Here is a 346-nt window from a genome sequence, read left to right as displayed (position 1 = left end):
TATGGTGGCTTGACAAAGTTTGCACACCCATGCTAAAGTTGATTTTAAAAAGAGGAATAAAAAAAACATCTCTTGGTCATTAATCTTAATGTCATAGTTAGGAAAATCCAAGCTTTTAAGGACACCAATTTTCTTTGAAGGAATAATGTATTGTAAATAAATAAATGCTCTTCCTTAAAAAAAACAGGGGGCATAAGTGTTCACACCCGTATGTTAAATTCGTGTAGAGGCAGGTACATTTTTATTTTTAAAGGCCAGTTATTTCATGGCTCCAGGATACTATGCATCTTGATAAAGATCCCTTGGCCTTTGGAATTAAACTAACCCCATATCATCACATACCCTT

The 346-nt window shown here is 34.1% G+C and overlaps 1 protein-coding gene across 1 annotated transcript in view; it reads left to right on the top strand.

The window, feature by feature from the left end:
* Positions 1 to 346, top strand: part of LOC116696602 (cadherin-1) — a 28,728-nt gene that overhangs the window by 13,372 nt on the left and 15,010 nt on the right. The gene's annotated exons all lie outside the window — the stretch shown is intronic.

The sequence above is a fragment of the Etheostoma spectabile genome, chromosome 10, assembly GCF_008692095.1.
Source record: "Etheostoma spectabile isolate EspeVRDwgs_2016 chromosome 10, UIUC_Espe_1.0, whole genome shotgun sequence".
Lineage (NCBI taxonomy): Eukaryota > Metazoa > Chordata > Actinopteri > Perciformes > Percidae > Etheostoma > Etheostoma spectabile.
Note: the sequence above shows the minus strand (reverse complement) of the source record. Positions and strands in the feature narration are given on the sequence as shown.